At 37.5% G+C, this 20,413-nt stretch overlaps 1 protein-coding gene across 2 annotated transcripts in view; it reads right to left on the minus strand.

Annotated features, from left to right (window-relative positions):
• kiaa0825 (KIAA0825 ortholog) overlaps positions 1-20,413 on the minus strand; it is a 188,106-nt gene that overhangs the window by 38,336 nt on the left and 129,357 nt on the right. The window lies entirely within an intron of this gene.

The following is a 20,413-nucleotide window of genomic DNA, read 5'->3' on the forward strand; positions in this document are numbered from 1 at the left end:
TATCTCTCTTTTTGACCACACAGAGCTGATGAATTAAAAAGCGAACAGGAGAGCAAACGAGAGACAGGCATGAATGTAAATAAAAGCACACAACGGCAGAGGTGTAGAGTTGCCAGACTCTCACACTAAGACACGGGGCAGTAACATTCGGCCATTACAAATGGGCTCCTTGGCTGGAGTCGCACAAACACAACTCCGCCTCTTCCTGAGCCAAGAATGCACTTAGCCCCATGCTGGTAAATGAGTCCAACCATTTTGACTTCTAATATTACACACCACGCAGATAGCAACCAGCCCTGGAAAAGTGCACCTTTTGTTGAGACACGAGCATTGCCTTAATCGTGCTTAAACATCAGGGTTTGTGCCAGGTACTAATTAGAGAGTTGGGAGTCGGGGACAGATAATCAAGCGGAGAGCTTAACGGCGTCTCTGATAGGATGACAAAGGCTATTTATTTAGCTTGTCATACAGCAGGACCACCACTATGGCCCTGTCTCAACACAAGCCCCTTCGTCTCTCAGAGAGGATAATCTAGCTCTGGATGCTGCCTGATTAATAAGACTGCCCGAGTTGTCAGGGTAGCTGAAATGATCCCACTGACCCAAAGTGGGTCGTCATTTGTGTGTATGGTGTTTACCAAAATAAATTAGGGGAGATGGTGTTCCATAACCATTGATGTGCATCCATTAGCTCTGTGTTCAGTATGCGTAGATCATGATAGTCAGCAAGGTTCAGCCAAAAAAAGAATGCAAAAAAGTTTATAAATGCTGCCATCATAAACTCACCCTCACGTTGTTTCAATATATATGACTTTCATTACATTGGATGACAATGGGACGATTTTGAAGAGGAATTGTTTAGGCTTAGCTTTCAAGCTTCAAAATAAGTGGTCTTCTGAAGAAAAATCTTGACATCAACCTTATTTTTAATCAAATCTTTCCAAATGAATCAGCCAATCTGGTTTCACGAACCTAATTTGAATGATATGTTTGTTAGATTGATCCATTTCTTGAGTTCTTACTGACTGACTGAGTTGCAGAAGTTAACAGATCACTGGAGAAGAAGACTTTCAGTGAATATTGAGTTACATTTTATTTTGTTTCTCACTCAAAGCTATCAAATGCCTTCAGAAGACTTGTCATTTTTTGATACTTTGGTGCGCTACAGTCTACAATCATTCCAAATGCACTGACACAGCCTTCAAATTTCTACTTCTGTGTTCCATTGAACACATTAAGCCAAATGAAAGTGACACAACATGAGGTTGAGTAAATGGTGACAAAATGTACATCTTTTAGATGAACTATTAGCTGTGTGGCCTACATGGCCGGACGTCCACTCTCTGTTCAGACTGAGCCCAAATTCTTTCCTCCCTCAATTATAGGCGGCATGATAATTCTAGTGTATTTCCCTCTCTGACAGGCTCTCATTAGCTACGGCTCTCTGGGCTATACATTGGGCTAATTTGTGGCGCTTTGACATACACAACCAGCAGGGGAGGGAGGACTGGGGATAAAAGCATCATTTCAATTAATAAAGCTCTAGTGGCTGATAAGGGCCTTTAGGATGGGGGATGAAGGGGGAGAGGAGAGAAGGTATGAGGTCATGACAATAACTGCTCAGCGCTGATCCTCGTTTATGGCCTGTTCATATGAGTTAACACAGGGTAAACCATCTATTGAAAGCTACGGGGGAGGGAAAGCGCAATTAAGGAAATTCATTTGATCAAAAATACAGTGCAAACAGTAATATTGTGAAATATTACTACAATTCAAAATAACTATTCTATTTGAATATATTTTAAAATGTTATTTATGTCTGTGATGGCAAAGCTAATATTTTAGCAGCCATTACTCCAGTCTTCGGTGTCACATGATCCTTCACAAATCATTATATTAAGCATATTTCTTCCTAATCATTGTTTTATTAAATATTTAAAATATATATTTAAAAGTGAAGTGAGTACTATAATTTGATGTTAAAATAGATTTTAATTACAGCTCCGTTAAATTTTTAATTAAAAAAAAAAAATACAACTTCTGGCTCAACCAATGGTGTGAATTTGGGGCGTGGCCATTTGTTTTGAAGCTATGGAAGATCGAAGGAGTGTTCGGGAAACCTGTTTAGAAACGTATTTGTGCAAATCCGTGAATCTAGTGGTGCAGAAATGACACATTTCACTTGTACAACATACAAATGTTGTGTGAACATCACAGTGCTTAAATTACATTCATTTGAAGTACTGAATTTAATGAGTTTAAATGTCATTTGCAAAGTAATGCAGAGAGGACTATTAGAAATACCCAAGAATGATCATAACGAGAAACAGAACATGTTGCTCCTGCTTTCTCTTCCTGTGTAAGAGGTGAGGTAAACGGCTGCCTTTATAGTGGCATGTAATTGTGGTAATCAGTGCTAAATGCTGCTGTTGTGTAATAATGCTTGGCAATAGAGAAATTCACTGGAACGCTAATTTTGAACAGCAAAGAGGTGATTATTTCACCCCTTTCCCAAATGGATTCTAATAGCTCTGCCACACACACACAAACACACACACATGCTCATACAGGTACACACATCCACAAACATATTCATACTAGTATATTAGTAGTTAACTTGACACACACAACTCTGTGTCTCCACTAAATTAACTGCAATGGTTTTGATATGTGTTTGCTAGGGTGTTCAAAGTACTTTCTCAGTGGTTTCTTACTGATTAAAAGCCCACACCCTAGTCTAGATACAATATGGCTCAGATATCTTGTAACTTTCATCTTTTTTATCATTCACCAGGCAGAAATCATGATTACAAATCCTTATGAAAAGTAATAGCACAACTGTCCTCAACAAACCGCATGGTTTGAGGTATAATTGTCAATTTACCAGTTCACTTAATGAGGCATGCAAAAATACTACACTACTACTATACTAATACTACTACTACAGTGTCACTGCTGTTCTCTCTCTCTACTGTCTTTCTTTAGTGTGCCATCAAATTGACAGTAAAGCAGACGCATCATTTTTAAAGCTCTCTCTCCACTCTCTTACACACCTCACTTACTGTATGTATCTTCTCCCAGGCTAAATTCTCCAGGGGATTTGACTTAGTTTACACTGCCATCTTGTTGTCATGACTGCAATGACACGCCTCTTTTCCCCAATGGTATAGATATGACAGCTGCTTTTGAACCCAAAAAGGGAAGGCAAATTTGATTAGAATATAAATTTTATGTTATGAGCACTGAAAAGAGAATTGAATAACGGATATTGAGATGGCTTAACCGTATAGGGTTGATACATGTGTGAACGTTCCTTGAGTATGACTTGTTCGCATGTCTATATGTACATGAAACTGACTGAAACTTTGAACTGTAGTGAAAGTAGATATAAACCTCTCAACTCTCTGTCTGATTTAAACATCAAAATAACAATATTGTATAATATATTTTGTTTATTAAGCATATAGTTGAGGTCCTAGACTCTAGCTGACTCTAGTCATGCTAAATAACAAAACATATTAACAGCTACGATGTAAAGCACCTTACTAATGTGTATGGCATTGTACCTTTCTAAAAAAAAAGAACAAGATAGGTTAATTAGAAAAAGTGCCTCTACCTACATTTTTGCAAAACTCCAAAACGTACCTATACATAAAATTAACTGCAGTTTCCAGCTGAAATGAACCGAATATCAATTAATAAGGACTTATTTTCACATGGTTTCATACACAATACAATGTTATGACCTCAAAAACATTTTTTTTTTTTTTTTTTTTTTTACCATAGTACATGATATGAAAACTAATATATTGAGATATTTTGGATCACATAAACAGCTTCATATGTATAGCATGTAAAGTTGCTTGGTAGCTCACTTGGTACCAGTGTTGCCAAGTCCACGGTTTTCCTGCAAAATTGGGCTACTTTTAAGGTGTTGCCAGGGAGAATTCGGCCTCATGATGGAGAAAATCACATTGGGCTATTTTTGGGCTACATTTGATTGGCCATTGGGCTACTTTTGTTGCACAGACCTGGCAACCCTGCTTGGTACGGAATTGCGCTTTTGATGCGGAGTGCTACGTACAAGTCCTGTGAAACATAAGTCACGATAAAAGAGCTCGTAGAGGCAAGCTAACATTCAGCAAATGTGTTTTTATCTCACGTTTGCTTTTGTTAACACTATTAATTAGTTTTGTTAACACTATTGATTAGTTTTAGGGTTGGGTTTAGGTGGTATGTTATTTTATAATGCGATAGAGCATTAACTTTTTAGAGCCACTCACCAGACATTTAATTTCCAAACTGCCACGATTCGTATATGTTTTGGATAAAAATGAATGCGATTTTAGCGCCACTTACCGGACATTTCATATTTTTCGCAAGTGTTGCGAAATGTGCAAGAAGCAACATAATATTTTGCAAAAAACAAACAAACAAAACCAAAACGCATAGAGACAATGCACGTGGTTTGAAAAATAACATAAGAAATGTTGCGAAAATCTAAGCTAGTCTGAGCTGAGGGCACAAAGCACTGTGTTAAATTAGCCTGATTGGCTAATTACTTGTTTTTATTTGAATCTGTATTCAATCAGAGCATAGCCATTAGTGAACATTTCAAACGTCAGACGAGTAATGGACCCCCTCTTCACGGGGCTAAGTAGTTTGGAAGTGAAAATATGAGTTGTCAGTAAAAGTGGCTCTTAAACTAAGCAGTGGCCAGTAAAAAACAGATGAGGAAATGTCCTGTGTGACTTAAACACGTTCCTTAATGTTAGCATAATCACCATGTAGCGAAAGACTTCCTTTTTAAGACCTTTACTGGACGTGGCGCGTAATTAAACAAGGAAAAGTCATATAAATGGACGTTGTCACGCTTCTGCATGGTTAGTGCTTGGTTGTTAAAGTCACATCTGGTGGAGGTTATTTCCTGAGGCAGTCTTTTAAGGGGGGCTTTTGGAGCTGGGTACTGTACAGCTGTGGGTGGGCATCAAACTGGCAAGAAATTTGTGTCGGGCAGGAAGGACTTCTCTGCGCCGGCCCTCTAAATCCAGTTCTACAACTAATCCTTGATCTTGAAGTCATTTAAACCATGAACGGTGTCTCTCCCCAGTATATTGGTGTAAATAAATCCCTCTGTGCTCACATACAGGCAGAGCCTGAAGCCGTTGATTAGATGTCCGCGGTAGATCAGGGACGGGCTGATCCAAGACCAGCTGTTGAACTTGAGGTGAAGCCACAACCCTCTGAAGAGCTGATCTTTGATCACAGCACCGCTCAGGGAACTCTGGAGTGTAAATGATGTCTCATCCAGCGCCTGCCCATACCCAGGGAAATCACCGTGAAATTCAGAGTACCACGAGCTGATATTATGCATATCCAGCCCATCTCCTCGCCCCCTGACCAGCACACCGGTCTTCGGCTGCACTCCCAGGAGCCTTTGCACTGTGAACCTGGCTCTCCATGTGCGCCCTGGGCTCCTGATGATGGCTAAAATGGCATGACTAATGTTATTGCTGCTGCCTTTCCAATGAAGGGCTAATATATGGATTTGTTGCAGGAAATCCCAGGCAGTGTAGCCCTGGCTACTCTCACATTCAAACACACAGAGACTCTGAGGCAGAGCAGCTGCAGATGGGTGATGCTATTAGTTGTGGTGATTAGGGGAAGACTACATGCGTGGTGTGGAGAGACTGACTGAGCCAGCACAGTAATGCGGGAAGCACTGCTGCAAGATGGGATGGATGGAACAAGAGTGCTGGATAGTGTGTGTGGCAGGACCTCCTTCTCATCCAGCACTATCCAGCACTCTTGTTCCATCCATCCATCCACCCACACACACACACACACAAATACATAAATCAATAGATATAAACGCCTTGTCACTAATTTCTATATAGATACAGAGGATTAATTGAAAGGTTTTTTTTCCCCCTAATTATTCAGAAAATCTTTAACTTAAAGCTTTAGCTTCAAACATCATCAGTATTAATTTGCCATAACAAATGCATTTTTTTCTTTACATTGATATAAATAAATATGCATGTAAAATAGCTTTAACCCCAAAAAAGACAATTGAATAGATAACTTTTTAAATTATGCCCTTGTGTGATCTTCATGTGCTGGACCTTAACTTCTTCTGGCCTAGAAACAATATTTTATTCATACTGAAAGGAACGATGTTGCATCCAAATTGTGTTGCTACAGAGAATGTTGCAACCAAATCAGACCCAGAAATAACAAAAAAGGTAACATATTACAGGAAAATAGCCTAAACTAAAGGGTTAGTTCACCCAAAAATAAAAATTCTGTCATTAAGTACTCACCCTCATGTCGTTCCAAACCCGTAAGACCTTTGTTCATCTTCGGGACACAAATTAAGATATTTTTTGATGAAATCTGAGAGGTTTTTTTTTTTTTTTCAATACAGTAATTTAACCACCACTTTAAAGGTCCATGAAGGTAGTAAAGACATCATTAAAATAGTCCATGTGACTGCAGTGGTTCAACCTTAATTTTATGAAACGACAAGAATATTTTTTTTGCGCAAAAACAAAACAAAAAATAATGACTTTATTCAACAATATCTTCTCTTCTATGTCATTCTCCTACACAGTTTACGTTCAGTGCTTCCAGGTTCTACGTCAGAACGTTGACTCATTATTGGCCGGCTCCTGCGTCAGCATCACAGGCATGCTTCGTGCTGGTCACATGAACAGCATTGGCCAATTCATCAAAAATATCTTAATCTGTGTTCAAAAGATAAATCAAGGTCTTACGCGTGTGGAACGACATGAGGGTGAGTAATTAATGACAGAATTTTTATTTTTGGGTGAACTAACCCTTTAAATAGACTTTAAAATAAATAAATATCAAACAAAAACGAACAAAACATTGCATTGTATAATGTTTGCATCTCTCAGTTTAGCCTTAAAGAAGTAAATTAGGCTCATTTCTTCAGCATTTTCTACTGCACATCCTCTTCTAACAATGACAAAGTGTAGGAGGAAAACTTTTCAGAGAAGTGTGTCCTTACATTCAGGCAGTTCTATTTTCTTTTAAACTTACCAGCATAGAAAGTGAGAGAGGGAGAGAGAGAGAGAGAGGAGGGGGACAACTGAACAAAATAAAATTGAATTTTTTGCAGTGTTTTCTCTTGCAGGTGGAGCTGATTAAGACCTCTAAGTTTGACACCTCATATTCCTTTATCCGTTAGGAGAGGGGAGGGGGAGTTGCGTTGTGATGATAGCATATGTGCTGTCTCTGTATATCTGACCTGATTGTAAATCAGCAGTGAAATCTCTACAGCCCTAAAGTACTTTTTCATACTGATATTTTCGCTCCTTCTCTCCTTTTGAAAGTTATTATGGTATGGAATTACATTTATCAATGAATAAGGCAAGTATAGCAGGATATAAGCTTTGTGGGTACTCTTACTGGGAACAAAATTGTACCCAAATGTTAGCTAAATCTGATAATAATAATAATAATAATAATAATAATAATAATAATAATAATAATAATAATAAATCATACTTAAAGGGATAGTTCACCCAAAAATGAAATTTTTTTCTTTCATTTTTGATGTTTATCTGCTTACTGATGTCCTAAGACACGAAACGTTCGGTTTGTGTGATAAACCAAACAGTATTTATATAATTTTTTTTTTAACTCTAATACACCACTATGTCCAACTGCGTTCAGCATTCGCTTAGTGATGTCTGATCGCGCTCTGACAGCGGCAGTGATGTCTCGCGCATAGACTTCAATGAGCACGAGACATCACTGCCGCTGTCAGAGCGCGATCAGACCTTACTAACGAGTGCTGAACGCAGTTGGACATAGTGGTGTATTAGAGTTAAAAAATGATATAAATACTGTTTGGTTTATCACACAAAACGATCGTTTCGTGTCTTAGGACATCAGTGTGTCGTCACGATCCGCAGGGTTTAATTTGGACTTGTCTATGCAAGTTTTATTTACTCTTATAGCAGAAGTTCCCATCCACTAGCATTATTTGACTGACAGACGGCAACGGTTGGAGTTAAAAATCATCATTTGTGTTCTACTGAAGAAACAAAGTCACCTACATCTTGGATGCGCTGGGGGTAAGCAGATAAACATCACATTTTCATTTTTGGGTGAACTATCCCTTTAAATAATAATAATAATAATAATGAACAATGAATAGGTATAATAATAATGAATATGACAATATTGATGATGATGATGATAATGAATACTAATTAACTACCTGAACTAGGTTTAGATAAACCCTACGTTATGGAGACAAAATGTCCCTTAATCAATATCCTTGTGGGGACATTTTTGGGTCGCCATGAGGAAAAACGGCTTATAAATAATATTAAGCGATTTGTTATGAAAATGTAAAAATGCAGAGAGTTTTCTGTGATGAGTAGGTGTAGGGGTAGAGTTAGGGTTAGGGGATAGAATATACAGATTGTACAGTACAAAAATCATTATGCCAATGGAATATCCACATAAAACATGAAAAACCAACGTGTGAGTGTGTGTGTGTGTGTGTGTGTGTGTCTTCCGCAAAAGCGCTCCTACCGGTGTCATAAAATATGACAGTGCATGTGTATATTTTGGGGTGCCACCCACAGAGGGGGGTGAAGATAGTGTGTTGAGAGGCGAGGGGGTTGCAGTCGGGTTCCTGGGCTCCATTTGCAATTGAAAGCAGGGGGCTGTGGCATAATGAAAATGTAAAGCAGTGGTTTCATTTTATTCACTGTGGCAGATCCAGATTCCCAGAGAAACCTCACTCCAGCAATCAGTCTATTAATAATTGAATCTGGTTCAGGAAGTGAGTGAGGCGAGCCGATGCCGCGATGCTACGCCTCACCAGCTGCTGACCCTCATACACACCAGCCAATTACACATCGTCAGTTAATTGTCGGGTGATATGATTGCGCCGCTGTGGGGGAGGATGTGGCGTCACTTGGGGTGGCGGGGGGGTTGTAGACCCCAGGGTGGCAGAAAGAGAGGGCAGAGATGATGAGGGACAGGATGGAATGAACGGCACAGAGAGAACGTTTGCTATTAATTGTGCTTGCCAAGGATTCGAACAAACCCCTAACAGTATGTATTAAACTTTGGCATGTAGCTTGTCTCGCACCAGATTGTGCTACAGACATGAATGATATCTCAAATTGTGCGTCATTTTGAAAAGTGCTAGTACTTTTCAAAGCAATTAAGACAACGCTCATCTAGAGGCCAAAAAAAAAAAAAAAAACCCTGAGATATTTAGAAACCTGAATATTACAGATTTGTATGAGCTCTTTTAATTTGGGCCACTAAGCAACCATCAGTAAAAATCAAGTTCTATGTATTGCAGACTTTCTATATTATTATTATCTTTATCAGCAACTGAGCCAGAATTCAATGCAGCTGACAAGAGAAAAGAGACATTAAGCAGTAGCAAAGATTTGATCCACAGGCACAGAAATTATGAAAGAGCTGTAAACATCAGCCAACCCTCATTCCTCCCAGTATTCCGAGTGGTGTTTGATCAGCTTGTGTTCTTTAATGTCCAAATCTTACACATTTACATCTGATCACCATAGTGTTTAATATTTGGTTACATTCCTTTTTGTACACAATAATGAGAGCGTGATGTGTTCCAGATGATGTGCTCTTTAGCAGATGTACGCTTAATGCTACTACATTAACAAAACCCACTGAGAGGTTCATTTAAATGCTTCGCCTAACACTTGAAATTAAACATTATTAAAACAAGATACATTTACTTGAAAAGCAAAATTGTGTAAGACAGTAAGACTTTTTTCAGAGAATACTATATATATATATATATATATATATACACTCTAAAAAATGCTGGGTTAAAAACAACCCAAGTTGGGTTGAAAATGGACAAACCCAGCAATTGGGATGTTTTAACCCAACGGTAGGGTTAAATGTTTGCCCAACCTGCTGGGTAGTTTTATTTAACTCAACTATTATTTAAAAATTACTGTATTGCTTAATTAAAATTAACCCAAAGTATGTTGGAAATTAACATTTATTAATGTTCAATGAATAATTATTAAACAATAAACATTTATTAAATTGCTTATTAATACATTTATATTAATAAACTATTAAATATATAATAAAATATTAAAGCTTATTAATAAACATTCACCTTTTGTCTATTATTGTTGCCTCTAATTGCATCTGGTTTTTAATTTCCCAACTATTTTGGGTTCATTTTAAGCTAGCCATATAGCAATTTTTAAACAATAGTTGGTTTAAATAAAACAACCCAGCAGGTTGGGCAAACAACCGCTGGGTTAAAACAACCCAATCGCTGGGTTTGTCCATTTTCAACCCAACTTGGGTTGTTTTTAACCCAGCATTTTTTAGAGTGTATATATATATATATATATATATATATATATATATATATATAAAAAATGATATATATATATATCATTTTAAGTTAAGAATTAGCAAGGTATATATATATATATATATATATATATATATATATATATATATATATATATATATATATATATATATATATATATATACCTTACTAATTTTTAACTTAATACAAGATATATGCATTTACTTATGGAATATTGCAGTATTTATTATACATTATTTATCACTGCACATCATTATTATTACTTTTTTTAATTCATGTGTCCTCATAATCTTTAATTAAAAAAAAAAAAAATCCCTCCCTCTTGCAGTGACATCTCTTATCTGATGGTGTATTTACTGGCGCGAGGGCGGGGCAACCTGTCACTCACATGAGATCGACCAATAGCAAACCACAACTATCCAATCAATTTCTGATGGACAAAATCAAGTCCCGCCCTACATTTTTTCTTGTTCGAGAAGCTTTCTCACTCAGATATACCTCACAAAGAAAAGACTAACACAATTTTCATGCTGACTTTAAATTTTGTTTCTCTAAATGCATCTGTTTTAATGGTTTTTTAATGTTTTAATTGGAAAACAAAACACTTTTTTTTTTTTTCATTGCAGCACAAGAGTGAAGACAACAGTGAAGTAGATGCAGCAGTCAAGTTCTTGTAGTGATTTCAAAAAGAACCTGTCAAACTGACTCTTATGTTTCACATCTTTCGTATTGTCTCTGCTAAGACAGAAATACAATGCGAGCGAACTACTCTGGAGAGAGTAACACTTACAGACTTGATAATTGTAGCTACAATCACTGCACACATGACTCAGCAAGAAACACCGTTCCTTCCATTCAAGAAAAAAAAAAGAAAAGAAAAAAAAACCTTATACATCTCTTCTCTCCCTTTAGCCAACCAACATTCAAATCTCCAGCAACAGACCCAAAATCCAATGCTTGTTGAAGGCCCTGGGGGACACGGTTCATTCTTTGTATGGCTTCACCAGAGACAGGATGACACTTGTTGCCTAGGGCAGTTATGCCGTGTTACATTCAAAGTATGATGTGGGATATTCCTACTTGATATCTCTTGCTTCTTACCATATATCATTCTATTGAAGAATAGCTTGAGAATGAACACTTGCTAATAGTTTTTATTTTGTAAAGCAAGTCATTAACATTTACTAATTTGGGAGATGTTTTTTTCCAAAGAGACTTGAGGTAATTTTTTAAGTGTTTTTGAAAGAAGTTTATTTATTTGATCAAAAATCAGTAAAAACAGTAATATAAAATGTTATTACAATTTAAAACAATGGTTTTCTATTTGAATGTGTTTTAAAATGTAATTTATTCCTGTGATGGCAAAGCTGAATTTTCAGCATCATTACTCCAGTCTACACTGTCACATGATCCTTCAGAAATCATTCTAATATGCTGATTTGATGCTCAGAAAACATTTATTATTATCATCAGTGTTGAAAACAGTTGTGCTGCTTCATATTTTTGTGGAAACGGTTACTTTTTTTTTTCCAGGACTCTTTGGTGAATAGAAAGTTTAAAAGAACAGCATTTATTTTAAACAGAAATTATTAAAGTCATTACTGTCCCTTTTGATCAATTTAATACATCCTTGCTGAACAAAATTAATTAATTAATTTCAGTAATAACAACAGAAAATGTTACTGACCTTAAACTTTTGAATGGTAGTGTATGTACATATAATTGTAATTCAATGGAGTCAAACCTTGGTTTCTCTATGCAGGAAGTCAGACTGTTCCATTACATTTTTGCAAGTAGAAAGTTGGGAATTTTACAGCTGAATGGGATGCAGCACACACACACACACACACACACACACACACACACGTAATGCTACACAAATCTACCAATGGGAGTGCAAAAAGTGAAGCTCTTATGATCGACCTGAAACAATTAAACACTCTGACTGTGTTTAAAATTGTATACTCTCTTGAGTAGGTACTTAATTTGAATAAGTACTTAATTTGCAAGCATTAAAAAGTGTGAATGTAATCCGGACGTACTATATTCACTATGTTGTCACTGCCATGTGATCTACCAGCGTCAGTTGTGTTGCTTCACAATTACTGCCATTCACACATCCTCTCCCGTGGCATCATGGATGGTAAAGTGTCCATCAAATGCGCACATGAAGGTGATGATACAAGGGGCAACTTTTTGAGCAATGTTGCCTGGTAATCTTGCAGAGTGATGTTGCTTGCGCACTTTCCCATTGAGAATGGGCAACAAATTTCTATCTGTATACTTTAGATTAAAATTTGTTGCCCATTCTCAGTGGGAAAGCACCCAAGCAACATCGCTCGGCAACATTGCTCAAAAAGTTGTCCCGTGTATCATCACCTTAGTAGGTAATCCTAGTACTTTTTGCCTACTCCTTTATTAGTACTGTGAATTCGGACATACTTCTTTTGTGACAAACTTTTTTTGCCTACTATATAGTAGGGAAGTATGTGATTTCAGATGCAGCCTCTGAGTATGAATGCCTACTAATTACTAACAGCACATTGATTTGGTGAAGTCCAGAAGTTTTAATCGCTATCAGTGTCTCGTAAAGGCAGGACATGCTCAAAAATGAACATCTACAAAGTGGTGGGAAATGTGCATATATACTGTACGCATGTGTGAGTAGATTACAAACAATAACAAAAGAAAAAAACACTAATCTGAGGCCAGCAAAGACAGACCATAGTGATATTTACATCACGAAGGTCTCATTGCCTCACCTACCTCACCCCCCGCTCTCTTTCTCTCTCTCTCTCTCGCTCTCTCTCTCTCTCCTTGATTTGCTTGCTGCAACCTTGTTCTAGATAGAGATATTCAGACTGTCAGTATAAACTGCCTCTGTTTTCATTTTGCATTTATTTCAATGCCAGACTCGAGGCATAAATTTTTCATCACCTGCTAGTCCATGAATAAAAGATTAAAAAGAACTGAGAGGGGAGGGGACACGGGGAGGCAGAGAGAGAGAAAGAGAGAGAGAAAACACAAGGCAATGTATTGTAGAGACACTGTGTGCATAGGGAAAGTCTCTCTCTCTCTCTCTCTCTCTTTCTCTCTCTCCATAATTTTTACATCAGGAGCAGTGCGGCAAGGTAAAGATACAATAATGAGGGGTGAAGCCAAGAATCGCCTCACCTTGGCATTTTATAGGATTACCTGCTGGGAGAATTCAGATTTCTGGGCGCCTCTCAGCTCTTACTTATTTATTCATTTCTATATTTATTTATTTTATTTATTTCTCTATCCATCTATCTATCTGTTTTTCTCTTTCCCCCTTGAGCAGAGCTTTGACAGGCAGGGCTGGAGTGAGATGTTGGAGGGTGAACGGGCTCATGGAAAATTTCATGATGCACATGCTGGAAAGTTCAGGTGCGAGCCAGAGGGGAAGACAGATGGAGGGATGGAAGGATGGATGGAGAGACAGGATTGTCATTCGCCTCCTGGACCCCGTGCGCAAACTTTCATCCCGAGGACTCGGTTCATTCAGAATACTGCAGCGAGCGATTTGCCCGAGAAAGACTTCTCAATATTCACATGTGTCACTGTTATATAACATCCTTATATTCTACAAGCTGTCGGAGCACATAATATCAGTGTTTACTAACATGCAAACTCATGAACACATTCACACACAAACATACTGCTTGGCATATGTAATGTATTGGTATTAGGATTGTCAATTTAACATGTTAATCTAGTGGGATTAATTATTAAAATGCATAAATAAAGCAAGAAAAAAATAGCACAATTATTTTGAAATAGAAATATATTTATATAAATAGAAAAAAAAAGAATTGCTAAAACATAGCTATTCAGTAGTATGTTAGCAAATCTTAAATATGTGATTAATTGCAGTGAAGTCATATATTAATTAAAGCTGCAGTCTGTAACTTTTTTTGGTTAAAAATTATTCAAAATCAATTTTGGAGCAAGTACATAACCAGCCAGTGTTCTCTTTACCTTAGCCCGATTCACAATGGTAAGCTTGTAATAATGTTTCTTAATTCCGGATGGTAATGGTGAGTATCCGCGGGAAATTCAAGCATGCAGCCGTTCGTCTTTGCATCATTACGTCACGTCTGTTTACATAGAGAAGGAGTCCCAGCTAGCAGGTTATATGGCATGTGGAGGATGCTACATCATTTATAGACTTTTCTCACAGCAGCTACAATAATTAAACTTGTCATTTTGATGGTGGATTGTAATCCAGAAAGGTCCAAATCACAATCATCAGTGACAATTGGAGATTCACCCGTAGTCAAAAGCAAAAGACTTCGAACTGCGGAGTGGCTACAGAAATTGAAATATACAGGTAACGCTTATACACACTAAATACATATAGTCACGCAATGCTGATGTTGTTAACATTAAAAATTTGAGAACAAAGTATAACAATAATGATTTCCACGGTTTGATGTGATCTGAGCTAAGCGATTTATTGATTTAATCACCACTGGTAACATTATTTATTGCTTTTTTTCCTCAGTTGGTCAGAACAAAAGTGGCAGACATGTTACTTACTTGTTCAGTGACATTTTCCGGTGAAAATTCTTATTTTGGTCATACTTCCAAGACGTAGAATCTGTGATTCTAAAGTACATTATCACACTGATGTGGTGACTGATGGCAAACATTAGATTCATCCACGCTGAGGAGCCGTGCCGATGCCCAACCCACATAAAGATGATAATTCCGCAAATAACTGCAATTGCAGGTTTCAAACAGAGGTGGCAACAAAGAGGCAAAACTTATGGATTGCAGTTTTAATTGCCAAATGTAATTCATTTGAAGTTACCATAAACAGTGTTTTGCTTCAACACAGAATGAATGAATGAATGAATGAACCACCTTGGAATTATAAGGTTCTATGTGCATTCTGAACAGTTTTGAGATATTGAGATTTAAAGTTTTTGCATTCCATACTCCTTTGTAGATAGAACCTTTTTGTTTTCTGAAAAAAAAAAAAAAAAAATGTACACAATGTACACAACCAAGTTTACACTACAGGATTTTAAGCCCCGATTTGCAAGTTAAAGGAACACTCCACTTTTTTTTTTTTAAAATAGGCTCATTTTCCAACTCCCCTAGAGTTAGACAGTTGAGTTTTACCATTTTCGAATCCATTCAGCCGATCTCCGGGTCTGGTGGTACCACTTTTAGCATAGCTTAGCATAGTTTATTGAATCTGATTAGACCGTTAGCATCTCACTCAAAAATGACCAAAGAGTTTCGAAATTTTTCCTATTTAAAACTTGAATCTTCTGTAGTTACATCGTGTACTAAGACCGACAGAAAATGAAAAGTTGCAATTTTCTAGGCCGATATGGCTAGGAACTATACTCTCATTCCGACATAATCAAGGAACTTTGCTGCCGTACCATGGGTGCAGCAGGCGCAATGATATTACACAGCGCCTGTGACCGCCTGCTTGCACAAGGAGTGTGCCTTGCAACCATGGAGACATTTGTGAGAGACACTGTGTAATATCATTGCACCTACTGCACCCATGGTACGGCAGCAAAGTTCCTTGATAATTACACTGTAATGAGAGTATAGTTCCTAGACATATCAGCCTAGAAAATTGCAACTTTTAATTTTCCGTCAGTCTTAGTACACAATGTAACTAAAGAAGAGTCAAGTTTTAAATAGGAAAAATATCGAAACTCTTTGGTCATTTTTGAGTGAGATGCTAACGGTCTAATCAGATTCAATGAATTATGCTAATCTATGCTAAAAGTGTTACGGCTGAATGGATTCGAAAACGGTAAAACTCAACTGTTTAAAGGTGCCGTAGAACGTTCTTTCACAAGATGTAATATAAGTCTAAGGTGTCCCCTGAATGTGTCTGTGAAGTTTCAGCTCAAAATATCCCATTGATTTTTTTTAATACATTTTTTTAACTGCCTATTTTGGGGCATCATTAACTATGCACCGATTCAGGGCGAGGCCCCTTTAAATCTCTTGCTCCCTGCCCAAACAAATGAGATTTACATAAGAAGGAGGAAGCAATGGAGTTTGAAACTCAATGTATGTCTTTTCCATGTACTGAACTCTTGTTATTCAACTATGCCAAGGTAAATTCAATTTTTGATTCTTGGGCACCTTTAACTCTAGGGGAGTTCCTAGAGTGTTCCTTTAACGAGCTCGCCGACAGATCGGGCTGTGATCGGGGGAAAATCGCCAATCTTTATGTGTGAACTATTCAACGACGCATCAAAGAGGCTCGCTGACGTGTCGCCGACACCTCGCAGACGCCAGACAAATATCTAGCATGCTAAATATCTGGAGCTGTCGGCCGACTCGATATCCTGTGGTGTCACATGTCGCGACGCAACAGCCAATGAAATATACACTGATGTCTATGGAAACAGCGATAACAATCCATTCAAATATAATTTGCCAACGTTTATTCATATCAGATACACATTGTGTTATTAACTATAAAGCTCACTCACTCTATTGTTCTCCCAGTTCACCGGCCACATGTATTTCGGCACAAATGGATGAATTCACGCTATATATTAAGATCAAGGTCATTATATAGGTTTTTAAATGACAAAACACTCACTTGCACATATTTGAGAATCGGAATATCAGATAGTTGATGACATGGTGAGAAAAACAATACATCTGTCATACAGTTTGGCCGGCTGGCTGCGTTGTGTCACGTGTGACAAGCATGATGCGTCGTCATGGAAACAATAAAGGGAAACGTTCTAAAATAACAGTCGCCTTAACTCTGTGAGGTCAGCCAGAATGATTTAAACTTATGGATGAAAGGGTTATTTCAATTTTAATTCAAAATTTAATCTAATTTCCTCCCAACATCCATTTTCAAATAAAGTCATTGGGTGACAGACTGTTGCCGTCAGCTCCTGTAGTATGTAACCTCCTGTTGCAGATCATTTACATAGTGTCACGTAGTGTGTCTGAACAGTACAGCGATCTGCCGACGTTTAAAGTCCTGTAGTGTAAACTTGCCTTTACACACACACACACACACAATGTAAATAAGTTGTCACAGAATTAGAATACGTGAATAACTAAATTTTGACAAAAATGTCAGATAGAACCTTATAATTCCAAGGTGACGAAGCAAGTAAATAAAAGCAGCATATCAGTCAATTTCCTGTCACTGATCTGTATGTTTGTGTGGATTATGCCACAGTGGCAACTTGGGGCAAAGACATAATGTGAAAATAGCCACCAAGATTTGGTTGGTGTCCTTTACTGTATCACAGAAGTAGTCCATATGACTCATGCCTTGTATGTCAACTCCTCTGAAGTCATATACACAACTCTGTGAGGAACAAGTCTTATGGATTACTTCAGTGGTGTTTTAATAATGCTATAATATTTTGTCCTTGACAGTGTTTATCACCGTCCGCTTTCCTCATATGGAAACAAGCAGCATTCTGCTAAACATCTAATTTTGTGCTTGACTAAAGAAAATATATTCATACATATTTGAAATGACAAAAAGATGAGTAAATAATGAAAGAATAACCAGGTTTGGATGAACTAACCCTTCAAAGAGTTAAAAGCAAAATGTGCCTCATTTTGAATCCAGAGAACAGAGTCCGCCATTCATTTCTGCTCTAAAAAAGGTTAAGCAGGTACATTTTTTCATCATGTACCTCCGGTTCTGGGACAGAGTTAAAATAGACACTGGGACTGTAAAGATGAGGAAAGGTGAACAGGTGGGCCAATCAATCTGTAGAACAAGGCTGGCTGCCAACACTGTGTGTGTGTGTGTGTGTGTGTGTGTGTGCGTGTGGGTGTGTGTGTCAGTATAAAGCTGTGGGAGAGTGAGAAAAGGACTTTCACAAGAGCAAAGAGAGAGAGAGGAAGAGAGAGAGACCCCACTGTTCCTAATGAGCTATGAGAAAGTGCCCTCTCAGCAGAGTGACACAGACAAAATCTGTGTGTGCACAGAGTTCGGGAATGGCATGTGGGGAGTTGATATTATTTCTCTGTTGGAGAGATGCACCAATTCTCAGTAAAGTCGACACAGTTCTCACTTTCCGATGTCGCTGTATTATTTTGCTTTTCCACGCTCATGTACACACACCCACACAATAGTTAGAGCATCATCGCTTAGATCACATCTCAACCGGGAGCCCAATTCCAGTAGGATGCGGGCACATGGACTGGCATCTGTGCCAGCGTGTCACACATTTGCCAGGCTATGATGGGTTCCCAGAGGCTGGGCACGTATCCAGTCTGCACTAAGCTAGGAGTACCAATGTGCTATTCATTCCAAAAACTTTCAGAGTGATACATATCGTACATAGTGCTGTCACTTTTTCACAATATCTCATGCATTTTTCAAAGCTCTCTTCTAGAAGCTTGCATTCAATATACCAAAATTCTTGAAACTCATATTGTTAAAGTCAACATAATTTAAAACCAATTTTACTTCCAAAATGAAGCATATTTATGAGCGAAATTAAAGACTGATATTATCCATTCAATACTGATTGGATCATTGGACCAGAATGGAACCAAACCAATATGAGTTTGTGGATTGTGGATGACTATTCCCTCTTAAAGGCCACTTTTGTGAAGACTTTTTGAGTGAGACATGGAAACTAAATGTCAAGTTCTTTATGTGTCTCAACATATGCTAATAATAATAATAATAATAATAAATTTTGCCATTATTGTCATAACCTTAATTAAAATTCCATTAACCTGTATTAAATTATTCTGTTAACCACTGACAAGATTTCAGTCTAGATAATTAAGAACATCAGACTAAAACAGCTATTTGACAGTAGCTTGTGCTGCTAAGATGACATCAGCAACAAGAAAAAATCATTTTTGAGGCAGTTAGTTATTACATTTTGATGGAAGATTAGAAAGGCAAACCTTTTTTCTTCACATTAATTTTGATTCTAGCAACATTTTTTTTTTCTTTACATTAATTATTTAAAGGTGCCATTGAATTGAAAATTGAATTTACCTCGGCATAGTAATGGAAATGGCATACACTGAGTTTCAAACACCACTGTTTCCTCCTTCTTATATAAATCTCATTTGTTTAAAAGACCTCCGAAGAACAGGCAAATCTCAACATAACACCGACTGTTACGTAACAGTCGGGGTGTACGCCCCCAATATTTGCATATGCCAGCCCACGTTTCCAACATTATAAAAGGCATTAGACAAGGGCAGCCAGTATTAACGTCTGGATGTGCACAACCAAATCATCAGACTAGGTAAGCAAGCAAGGACAACAGCAAAAAATTGCAGATGGAGCAATAATAACTGACATGATCCATGATAACATGATATTTTTAGTGATATTTGTAAATTGTCTTTCTAAATGTTTCGTTAACATGTTGCTAATGTACTGTTAAATGTGGTTAAAGTTACCATTGTTTATTACTGTATTCACGGAGACAAGACTATCGTTATTTTCATTATTAAACACTTGCAGTCAGAATGCATAAACACAACTTCATTCTTTATAAATCTCTCCAACAGTGTAGCATTAGCCGTTAGCCACGGAGCACTATCAAACTCATTCAGAATCAAATGTAAACATCCAAATAAATACCATACTTACGCGATTAGACATGCTGCATGACAAACACTTTGTAAAGATCCATTTTGAGGGTTATATTAGCTGTGTGAACTTTGTTTATGCAATAATAGAGTCGAGAGCTGGGGAGGGGGTGGAGAGCGCGAGCAATTAAAGGGGCCGCAGCCTGAATCTCCGCATTTCTAATTATGCCTCAAAATAGGCAGTTAAAAAAATTAATAATAAAAAAAAACCTATGGGGTATTTTGAGCTGCAACTTCACATACACATTCAGGGGACACCTTAGACTTATATTACATCTTGTAAAAAAACGTTTGATGGCACCTTTAAAAAAAAAAAAAGACCAAGAACAAGTAACAAGTCAAAACAAAATAAGTCAAACTGGTCAGTTTTGATGTTATAACTGTAGTGAAAAATTACTGGGACTATCAAGACGAT

This window comes from Megalobrama amblycephala, linkage group LG4 (genome assembly GCF_018812025.1).
Source record: "Megalobrama amblycephala isolate DHTTF-2021 linkage group LG4, ASM1881202v1, whole genome shotgun sequence".
NCBI classification, from domain to species: domain Eukaryota; kingdom Metazoa; phylum Chordata; class Actinopteri; order Cypriniformes; family Xenocyprididae; genus Megalobrama; species Megalobrama amblycephala.